General features: G+C 35.0%; 1 non-coding gene across 1 annotated transcript; it reads left to right on the top strand.

Moving 5' to 3' along the window:
- The first annotated feature begins 1,368 nt into the window (after positions 1-1,368).
- On the top strand, positions 1,369-1,440 carry TRNAD-GUC. The gene has a single exon. It is a non-coding gene; the product is annotated as a tRNA-Asp (tRNA).
- The last annotated feature ends 9,266 nt before the right edge of the window (positions 1,441-10,706 follow it).

Here is a 10,706-nt window from a genome sequence, read left to right as displayed (position 1 = left end):
TAATTTCGGATGCTACAACAAAACATGCATCGTTACTAGGGGTGTACATTCAACCCGACAACCCGGACCAACCCAACCCGAACTATAAGGGTTGGGTTGGGTTGGATTAGTATTTCGGGTAGGGTTGGGTTCATTTTTCTGAACCCGAACTGAATCGGTTCGGTTTCGGGTTCGTGGGTAAAACTCTCGGGTTGGCCCGAGCCAAATTTAAATATATAAAATATATTAAGAAATTTTACTTATAATAGATTTGCCAGAGTTGTACTTTGGCTGGTCGAAAAAGACCCGCGCTTGAGTTCGTATCCGAGCTAATAAGTTTAATCTTATTAACAAACAATTAAAGACAGACAAGAAATTGTAAATTTTAGTTACTTCTAAATTTTAGAATTTTATACACGGCTAATTCAATGTTCATAAATTATATTATATACACAAATAATTCTAAATTTTAGTTTAAATATATTTAAAGATAAACTAATAATTTTATATTGAATGTTCACAAATTTTGTTTTATTTTTTATTTGTTGCAACGTTATTATATTTTTAAATTTTAGTTTAAATATATTTAAAGGTAAATCAGTAATTCTAAATTCAAATATATTTGTTTTCTATCTGTAGTAATATTATTATATCATAATTTATATTTATATATATTATTTTTCTAATAGTTTAGGGCTATCTATCCTTATCGAATCACGAATAAATAAACATATTTAACTCATCATTTTTATTGTTTATTTAATTTCATAATATATCCTTATATTTTTTCTATTTTTACCCATTTTTAAGAAATGTCCGGCATTCTTTAATTTTATGACATGTTTAACTATGTTAATATGTCGCAATTTTCACTCGAACTATGTTAATATGTTATAATTTTCACCCGAACTATGTTAATATGTTACAATTTTCACTCGAACTAAATTAATATGTTACAATTTTCGCTCGTTGTTTTTTTATTGAAATTGTTTTTTTTTTTTAAATAATTATGGATTGATTTGTGTTTGTTGGTAAATTTTTAATATATTTTATATAAGACTGTATCCGAATAATTATAAATTGTGGATAAATAAAACTTAAAAAAAAAAAATTAACAACCCAACCCGAACTCAACCCGAAAATAAGAGGGTTGGGTTGGGTTGAGTTGTGAAAAGTTTCGGGTTGGGTTGGATTACCAATCCAACCAACCCGAACTTTTGGGTTGGGTCAAAAAATCGCTCAACCCGACCCAACCCGGATCATGTACACCCCTAATCGTTACTTCCGAGATAAATTTTCTGAAATTGTCCGGTGGCTCGGGTTTGATACCCGCCAACAGGTTTGAAATAAAATATTTAATTACTTTAACATGTCTTCATAACAAACCAAGTCGTTGTAGTATAGTGGTAAGTATTCCCGCCTGTCACGCGGGTGACCCGGGTTCGATCCCCGGCAACGGCGATTATTTTTTTCAAATAAAAATAATTAATGGGTAATTATAATGAACTATCAGCAAAGCTACTGTATAATAGCGGAATGTTTTTTGGTCTGACACCCGAGCGACTCCGGTTCGATTCCCGGAAAACTGGAATGTTTTTTTTTTTTTTTTTTTCCTCTTTTCAATTTTAAATGAAGAAACCTTGCATCAATTTTTTACTTTCATTCATTAATTTCGAGTAAATTTCCATTTCAATCCTCATACAAATAAAAATAAAAAATCCACACATTTTTCTTTTCATTATAGATTATTTAAATAATGCTCTCCTATTAAAATATTTATTTAAAAATGTGAATTTGGACCTATCATAAGAGTCTATTTCGAGGTTAAATGTGACCCTCCTATCAGAGTTAAATGCACACACATACAATTTTGTGAATGAGACCTATTATAAGAGTCTATTTTCATACGATGGCTAGTTATCCTAAATGGGCAATTCGATGTGTATTTAATTTCCTTACACATGATCCACACGTGCGAGTATGGACCCACTAGTCGGTTCGCACCAGAAGCCTATGGTTCGTGAAGGAGGAACTCCTAGTAAATCTTTTGGGAAGACATCAGAGAATTCGTTTACTATGGGTACTGTATCCATCGTTTTCTCTTTTCAACCTATTTAGTTTCAAAAAATTAATCCAATCAAACCCAACTCTTATAATTTGGATTGGGTCAGTTCGAATTTTCAAATTATCGAATTCAATTTACAACTTAATTTGAATTACGTTTCTTCTTCATCATGTGAACATGGGAGACTATTCCATCCAAAAGCAAGTAGTTTTCATGCCTTGAACTATATATCCTCCTTCCATACGCTAAGCATTATGAGATTTGACTTTAAAGTTGATATTTTTTTTAGGGTTTTAAAAAGTAAGTATTTATAGGTATTTTATCTCTTCTTTACCTTTCTCGTCCCCAACCTTAGTCCTTTACTGGCTTGAATTAATCTTGGAAAGTTGGTCTTCTTATCCAAGACAGACATCGAAATTGGGAATCAATAGAAAAAGAAAGAATCGAACTCATAGGTTTGTTTGCTTCTGAACCTTGACTTTATTCCCTGATTTCACGAGGTAGACACCCAACTATTGATTTATTGCAAACCGCTCTTTTCCCTTAGTACTTTTAGGCAATCTTCTAACTCTTTGAATTGCTTCAATTATATATTTATTTATTTATTTGTTAAGGATTTAAAAATTTTGCATATTGTTTTCTTTACGTAATTAATGTAAGTTGGGGATGAATGGTTTATTCAGCAATGAAAACATCTAAATTGACTTAGATTTTATTAGAAATTAAACAAAATCAAATGTTAAGCAACTCGCTTTTTAAGAGACTCGAGTCACAAACTGTCACTAACTGATGTGGAATATTTGAAAGTACATAATAATTTAAAAAAATTTAAAACTCTCTACATTAATAAACATCACATTAAATAGTACATTTAAATTAAATTGAATAGTACACGTGCATTTCAAACACTATATGACACAACTTTTATATAATAATTAAACAAAAAATACTATGTTCAATGAGACATAGCATTTGAAAAGACATGATACCTGTAATGCCCATGATATTCTTGCCTAAATTAGAGGCATCACTACATTGTTGTAGCTTCAAATAGGGAGGATTACCTTACCGTTTGCTTATACCTTCAAATTATGTATTTTCAATATGTAGATGCTTCATATCGTTGCAGATCGAAGTGTAGAAGCTTTTGGATGGTTTGAGGGAAGAAGTGGCGAGGTTTTGTAGAGTACATGGGTGGATGAATTCGCAAGATCAGCATTTCGCAAAATCAGTATATATAACTGTGCCCAATTATCCATTGTATAGGTAGCTTTACCCGGAAGGAAGTGCGCTGACTTGGTCAGTCTGTCCACAATTACCCATGACTGTGTATCCTTTCAACATCCTTGAGAATCTTACTATGAAATCCATAGCTATATTCTCTCATTTCCATTTTGGCACACAGAGGGGTTGCAACAATCCCACCATTCTCTGTTTAAGTGCTTGACCTACAAGCATACCATGCATTTACTTACAAACTCTGCTATATCTTTCTTCATGCTACACCACCAAAAGTGTTGTTTCAAATCTTGATACATAGTGGTACCACCAGGGTGCATGGAGAAGGAGAATTATGCTCCGTGGTTAGGATCTTGTTTTTCAACACACATAAACATCCTTGGCACAGTAATCCACCATCAAATGATTTGGAGAAACCATCAACTGGTTCCCGCCACTAACTCATTAAGTGTTTTACCTAACCTGGGATCTCCTACTTGAGCATCGATGATCCATTGTCAAAGTGTGGGTTGGACTGTCAGTTTGGCTAGCTGTGCTCTAATTTCTTCCATTGCTACTGTGTCCCAACTTGCTTGAGTTATGTCTGTACTCGGGGCTCTCTAGTGATTAAAGCCAACAAATGGGCTATTTTCCTACTTAGGGCATCAACGACCACGTTGGCCTTCTCGGGGTGGTATTGGATGTCGATGTCATAGTCTTTCACTAACTCTAACCACCTTTATTGTCTCATATCTAGTTCCTTCTGGATGAAAAAATATTTCAAACTTTTGTGCTCAATGTAAATATGAATTTCTCCCCATACAAGTAGTATCGCCAAATTTTTAATCCAAAGACTGTCATCGTTATCTCCAAGTCGTGCATGAGATAGTTCTATTCATAATTCTTAAATTGTCGAGATACCTTCTCGTGCTACATCAACACACACACTATGCCCTTCTGGGAAGCATCACTATAAATTACATAATTTTTTGTGCCGTCGGACATCGTGAGTACGTGTGCAGTCACTAGCCTATCCTTCAAATCCTGAAACTTGCCTCGTAATCCTTGGTCCATAAAAACGGCACACCCTTTCGGGTTAGTTGTGTAAGCGGTGCGACTATCTTGGCAAAATTCAGTACGAAGCGTCGGTAGTAGCCTACCAAACCCAAGAAACTATGTATCTTAATGACTGTAGTTGGGCGGGCCCACTTAGTGACTGCTTCCACCTTGGTAGGGTCTACTGAGACACCCTTCTCTGACACACTATGTCTCAAAAACTAGACCTCCTGTAACTAAAATTAACATTTGGAGAATTTAGCATACAACTTATTCTCTCTTAGAATTGTCAGGACTTTTCGAAGATGCAACCGATGTTCCTGGTCCATCTTAGAGTATACCAGGATGTCGTCTATGAAAACTATGAAAAAAGTGTCCAAATATTGAATACTCGATTCATTGATTCCATGAACACAACAGGGGCATTAGTAAGTCAAAATGACATAACCACGAAGTCATAGCCATATCTTGTTTTGAAGGTTGTCTTCGACACATCTTCCTTTTTTTTATTTTTTAAATTTTTTAATTTTGATCTGATGGTAACCTAGTCATAGGTCAGCATTGTTGCTTCCATCAAATAAATCTTTTATGCATGGGAGGGGAGACTTGTTCTTCAATGTCCTTTTATTCAACTCCCTATAATCGATGTATAAGCACACTGAACCATCATTCTTTTTAACAAACAACACATGTGTACCCTACGAAGATACACTCGGACGAATAAAGCCCTTATCTAGTAATTCTTGCAGTTGTCCTTTAAATTCCTTCAGTTATGATGATATGATGGTACGTTGGAATGATATTGCATTATGACATGATGACATAAGATGTATAATGATGATGTGACATAATATGATAATATTTCATATTATGATGATGTGCAGGTATGAGATATCATGTTGCATTATGATGAAGAGTTTTTTGATGCACAACCCTTATGATGTTATAAATGATGAATGTATGGAAGCTTAGGCATGCATGTTACCTAGAGTAACATGTGAAAGATGTGTGAGGTTGTGTCACGTGAATAATTTAAGATGAAAAGTATAGGAAACTCATACATGTTGTATGTTATTTACATCGGGTTACTTTCCTTTTTATGATGATGAGTACGAACGCGTACACTATAATAATTATGATCATGCCTTGCATGATATTTAAAGGTTTGTTTTACCTTTGGACTTTCAGCTACAACCAGCTAGCCCGACTATGATGAGCCTAAGGGGTGTATGAACCGCCTGGTGGGCTTACGCTCGCACGTGTTGGTCGTGTGTAGGAAAGTAGTATACATTCAATTTGTCCGGACTAGAGGTCACCTCTATGATGATTTTAAATGATAGGTCCAATCATGAGTTGCATGTGTTTGCCTTCCTTGACCCCAATAATGAGGTCACTTACTTAGTATTCTTAAAATACTCAAGTAGTGTGTTATTTCTATTCTTCAGGTAAAGGCAAGGTACACCTATATGGCTGATGACGACATCACAAGTAAATACCATGACACATGCATAGGATAGTTGTATTTAAATTCTTAGACCTTAGGTTAGTATAGGGCATTGTCATTTTTAATATTTACTTTGCTTTATTTAATATTTCGTTTATATTGCTTTAAAGCCTTTTCTTAAACGTGTAAGTCCATGACATTGTTTTACAAAGGCGTTTTAAATGATTATTTACGCGTAAGTGGTTATATTATAAAAATGGTAGCGACTTTATGTTAATAAAAATCTTGAGTCGTTACAAAAAAAAATAATCCAAAGACAAAGAATCAAGAAAAGAGCACAACACAAACCCTGAAATCACCGACTTAAAAACATGAAGACATGAAATATTATAAGAAATTCATGTATGCAAGAACATGTTTGAGGGTATGAATAAGAAATTCATGTATGCAAGAACATGTTTGAGGGTATGAACCAAGACTCAAAGTAGTAAAAAATTAAAATATTCCTAATGACCTATTTACAGGAATTCATGAAGTTTCTATGAACTTTTAGAGTTTTCTTACGAGGATGATATGAATGCTTACTTTTGGACCATGAACTTTACCCATACAATGAAATTAGGGTGATGTTATAATATGTATTACCTTAGGGTTAGTCCATGAAGTTATGCCAAGAATACTATCCTAAGGTCATGGAAAAATCAAGAATATTACATACGCTACACCCTAAAATTATCATGAGTCACATGAATGCTAGATAATCATGCCCTATGTGACCTATGCCTCCCACCATGCCATGTATCACCAGACCTATGTATCCTTTTGTTGGTGGGATGTCCTACCACATGTTTTCCTAGCCGTATGTCGTATTTAGACCTCATGTTTTTTCTCACTTAGATGAGATGTCCTACACCATATTTACTAGCAGGATATCACGTTCTTTTTAGCACTGATCATGCGATCTTCTTAATTTTTCACGAAGAGTAATTTAAGGCCACATTAGGAATAACTACCAAGTCGACTACATCCCATGACTCATGATACAAGAAACCAAGACAAGTCCTTGATTAGCATAAGAGTGTACATTTTCCTAGCCATGATTCAAGAATATCTTCGTGAGAATCTATGAATTCCAAAAAGTAAAATAGTGGCATGACACTCATGAAACACCCATGCATGAAATGTTAAGGCTTAAAAACCTCAGGTCATTACCCATGCTCTTCTAAGAAGAATTCATAGAGCCAAGACCTCACAAACTTAAAGTAATGCTCTAAGGTCAAGGTTTATGTCAAAAAGGATGGAATTCAAGAATGCACAATCCCAAGTCTAAGTTTACCATGATATGAAGATTGTTAGGTGTCATTTTAAACTACCCAAGTCCTTGTTAGATGTCACTTTAAAGTACGTAAGTTCTTCTATGGTACTTAATGATCACGTGACCATGTCATAGGAGGCGTAGATGATTTTTTTTAGATGACTAGCTTTAGGCCGAATCCAAATCTTGGTCTGCTTTCAGATATAAAATTTTAAGGATCATGAGTATTAAGGGGGTGTCGAAGGGATAAAAATCAAGTACCAATGACAAGAACATGAACAGGGATCAAGATCTAAGTTCTCAGACCTATGACCCAGAACCTCAGAATTAAGGCCTTTAAATTAGAACTAAAGTTAAGAACTCAGAACTAATGACCAATATTATTGGCTAGACCATGACAAGAACTCAAGAATAAAACCCCGGGCCAAAGTTCTCAAGATAAGAACAAGGATGTTATAAGAAAGAGTGTGGTACCTTATCATATCTTAAGGACACGATTAAGATCCTATAAGTAGGCTATTTACTGAGTCTTTGTACTCATTATTATTCTCTTATATTTTTTCGGTGACAAAAATGAGCTGATCAAGGTGACAAGAATGAGCTGATCAAGGATGGAAGTGGATCTGGAGTAGGTGTCATATAGAACCACTATTTTAATGTTTTAAGTTATTTTGTTTATTGGGCTGAATGTATGCCAACTTTATTTTGTATATAAAATATGTTTTTTTAAACACGAAAAGATTTATCATCCTATTTTTATGTGGTGTCCTTTCATGTTTTCAAACTTTTAATAAGTCGCAGCTCGCGAAATCGGGTCATAACACTTGGAAACCGTAGGTAGGAAGCAGCTCTCAAGGAAAAAATTTCTCTCCACACTCCACCATTTCTCGTAAAACTTGTTCCTACCGTCTCATGAGATATAAAAGAAGAATTGTCATAATGGGCTTAGGGATGAGGATGACCATAAAGTGGATATTCCATTTGAGGTCCATGGAAGGTATTTTTAAGTCAAACACATTAAATTTTAGACGTAAAATTCTTTCCCACGTCAAAGTTAGAGGCTAAAATTAGTACTTATGAACTAGTCTAGGAGAACATTTGAGGTCACCCCTTAGACATCTTCTCTATTGGGGAGAGTCATGACCTTTTTACTGATTCAGTCCGAGTGACATAGTGATAGGCAGTTTACTATTCTAGCCTGAAAAGGCAAAGTAACAGGTATTTACTGTTCTTAAGATAGGTAGTTTTACTCTTTTAACTCGATGAGAATGCATGAGCAGGTAGTTTATTGTCCTAGCCTGAAAGGGCATAGTAATAGGTAATTTTAATGTTCTAACAGGGCATAGTGACAGGTAGTTTTACTGTTATAACTCGATGAGGGTATATGAACAGGTAGTTACTGTTCCAGCCTAGAATTGGCTAATGACAAGTAGTTTACTGATTTTAGGAATAGGTATTAGGAACAAGTAGATGTTGCCCGACACCATTAGGGAGAATCCACTTATTTGAACTCAGTAAGTAGCAGTATGAAGTATGATCACTGTTTAGAGCGAAAATGGCTCCTCCATGCCAACCAGTATTACCTTATGGCTTTTTCATGGGCCACAGTGACTCGAGGCGCTCCTCACGCAAGACAGATTAAGGAACTTGACATATGTGAAACCTAGAAGTTTTTCGCGCAAGACCAATAAAGGACCTAGACATACGTGAAATCTAGAACCAAGAGTACAGAAAACCGAGAGGGATTGAGTACTCCTTAAAGGAGGTATTCTGAGAGTAGTTGTACAGTGACCTACCAAGTTTGTGATGGTGTTACTACAACACGTGCGGAAGCAATTTAGATCTTAAGCACTCTAAGTACATCAATTATAGTAATTAGTTAGCGTGTTCAAAAGCATTAAAACTCAATGAGTTTGAAGGCTAACCTTTTGGAGTTCAAATTTCTTTTCCCTCACGAACGATTTCAAACCACCACTAGTGTCTTCCCTACTATTCTCCGGCCTTAGAACGAGATTGTGGAATCCGGTGAGTGATGAAACTTGATCGGAATTTAGTATATGTAAAGAGAGAGTTTTGAGAGATTTTGAACCTTGAACACTCTGTTTATAGAGTCATATTTGCATGTTTATACAAATTTGAGATTACTAAATTTTGACACTCAAATTTGTGGAATGATGTGGTAAGCATACAAGTTTGAGTTAACCAAATTTTGACCCTCAAAATTCCACTCAAATTTGTGGGATTATGTGGCAAACATGCCACTTTGGTTAAACCATATATTGACACTCAATATTTCACTAACTCAAACATGAATTTTTCCTTAGGTGAAGATTTTAATTCAACAATTAATTTAAATAATTAATTTCAGATTAAAATAATATTAAAAGATTAATTAAACAATTCAATTAATATTTAACGTTAAATCAAATGCCAATCTCAATCAATTCTGGCTCATATTGATTATGAATCCCTATTCATAATTAAAATATTTAAATCTTATTTAAATACCTCCAATTCTCTTTTTTTGGTCGGTTCATAATTAAAACAAAATGCTGTTAAATATATTGTATATATTTAGCATGTATTCCCTAATTTGAATTCGAACACTTCGAACTCACTCGTCACACTGTTCTAAGGTTTAGTCCAATATAAGCTAGCAGCGGGACCTAATGGACCTACAGATCATGGGCTCCAACGGTCCGAGATTAACCGGCTAAACTCATTAACCTTGTTAACCAACATTCGTTAACTACTAGGACACTTCACTATAGCCTAGTAATTGCACTCCTCTCACTAAAGATATATTTCTGTCCAATTGATATAACCATGATTAGTAAGTCGATCCCTCACAGGTTGTTCGTAACTAGAGCTAGGTCAATTTACCGTTTTACTCCTAAAGTTACTTTTTGTTCCTTAAGTCCCACGGATCCTCTAATGAACAATTGGTTTGTGGTCCAACCACCAAACCGAATCCCTCTCGGGCCAATGAGAGGGTGGGGCCCCGTATTCAAGACTTGGAGTCAATACTTAAGGGAACAACCTTTCTACTATCCCTAAAAGCGGGTAGGAGTGAATTTCATCTTACACTATATGTCTCTAGCTATTCACCCAGTCTTACCCCTGAAATGGGAGGCTTGTTGAGTCTGCGAACTCGGGCCACTCTCACCCATGCAAATCTAAGGATAATTCCGAATAAACAGGAGTTCATAGTTAGCTTAGGATTAAGATCGAGTTACCTAGGTCATCGAATGAAAAAATCAGTCTCAACAGTAAACGACATTATAAAGTGAGAGTGGTTTTCTTCATGGTCCGATCTTATGCAATACTCATTGCATAGGACGCCCCCACTCACATGTCTCCACATGTACAATTTAGTGATCACTCATATACAAAAGTGGGCCGCATCCATAGTGTTCCCAAAGTAAGGTATTCAGCCTTATCCCAGTACTATAGATCATTTTGACTATATACTTGAACTTGATCCACTCTTATGTCTCTACATATAGTTCAAGTTACTATAATCGAGTACTCTTAATTTATTGGATTTAGATTAATGATCGTAACATTCACTTTATTCAATAACAATCTTTACCGAATAAATATCAATAATAACTTTATTGAAAACAAAA

This window comes from Cucurbita moschata, unplaced genomic scaffold, assembly GCF_002738365.1.
Source record: "Cucurbita moschata cultivar Rifu unplaced genomic scaffold, Cmos_1.0 Cmo_Scf00039, whole genome shotgun sequence".
In the NCBI taxonomy this organism is placed as follows: Eukaryota; Viridiplantae; Streptophyta; class Magnoliopsida; order Cucurbitales; family Cucurbitaceae; genus Cucurbita; species Cucurbita moschata.
The sequence above is the reverse complement of the archived record's forward strand: the minus strand, read 5'-3'. Positions and strand labels throughout refer to the sequence as shown.